This window comes from Rattus norvegicus, chromosome 2, assembly GCF_036323735.1.
Source record: "Rattus norvegicus strain BN/NHsdMcwi chromosome 2, GRCr8, whole genome shotgun sequence".
NCBI lineage: Eukaryota > Metazoa > Chordata > Mammalia > Rodentia > Muridae > Rattus > Rattus norvegicus.
In genome coordinates, this window is record NC_086020.1 from 94,810,696 (window position 1) to 94,811,804 (window position 1,109).

The 1,109-nt window shown below is 42.7% G+C and overlaps 1 protein-coding gene across 1 annotated transcript in view; it reads left to right on the forward strand.

The window, feature by feature from the left end:
• Positions 1 to 1,109, forward strand: part of Mrps28 (mitochondrial ribosomal protein S28) — a 130,608-nt gene that overhangs the window by 82,662 nt on the left and 46,837 nt on the right. The window lies entirely within an intron of this gene.

The window sequence follows — 1,109 nt, forward strand, 5'->3', positions numbered from 1 at the left end:
ATAGAAACCTACCATCTTATCACTCCAATAAGATATACAAAAGAGATTTAAGGGAGTTGCCTTTTGTGGGCAGGTAACATTACTTCCAGAAGCATGGTTACTACATACATTCCCAGTGCCAGGCATAGAAACCCCTGCAAGAACTGGACAGGGGTTATCCACAACTATTCAGACTTATTGTTCCTCTTGCTTGCTCACCAGAACTTGAATGTAAGACCCTATTGCTGAAGACAGCACATACCCAGATGTAGAATCCTCAGTTTCCTTCCCAACACCATGTCTGTCTGCATGCTGCCATGCTTCTTATCATGATGATAACAGACTAAACCTCTAGACTGTAAAGGAGCCCCAATTAAATGTTTCCTTTACAAGAGTTGCTGTGGTCATGGTGTCTCTACACAGCAATGCAACCTTAAGATACTCTCTTTGCAGGTAATTTTGATGACTTCAGGCTTAAAGCTGCCCCAGATACTGAGGACAAGTGACACTTTGTGACTCAGCCCTAAACAAGACATTTACACTGCCTCCTGTCTGGCTCAGGGAACATGGAATGAATGGGGAACGTGGAAGAGCCAAAGGATGGGCGGGCTGTGGAACACTAACCGTTTACACTGGATACAGACATGTGATCATGAACCTGCACAGGCCTGCAGGACACTGGTCCTGTCAACAGTCCGTCATGCCAGGCTCAGGTGCTCATGGGTCACTTCTCCCTAGTGCTGAGCCATTGGCTAGTGATTGTTTCTGTGAGGGGGAAATGTCTTCAGTTATGTATGCACTACCCAGCCTTCAGGCTCACAAAACAGCTACTCTTAATTTTCAGAAACATTGTAAGAATGGCCATCACAACTAAACTCATCAAAAGACTGTCATCTTAACCCACCGAATACCAACTGTACATACAGAATAAAGCTATACCTTACTTTGTGTGTACATAAAACAACATCATGTTTTGAAAAGATAGTTTTTAATGATGTTTTATTTTCTATATTTTTTATTGTTTTATTTACTTATATTCCAAATGTTGCCTCCAATTCTGCCCCCCAAGAATTTTTCTTCATGTCTCTATAGCATCCTCTCCCACTGAGGCCAGACAAGGCAGTCCTCTG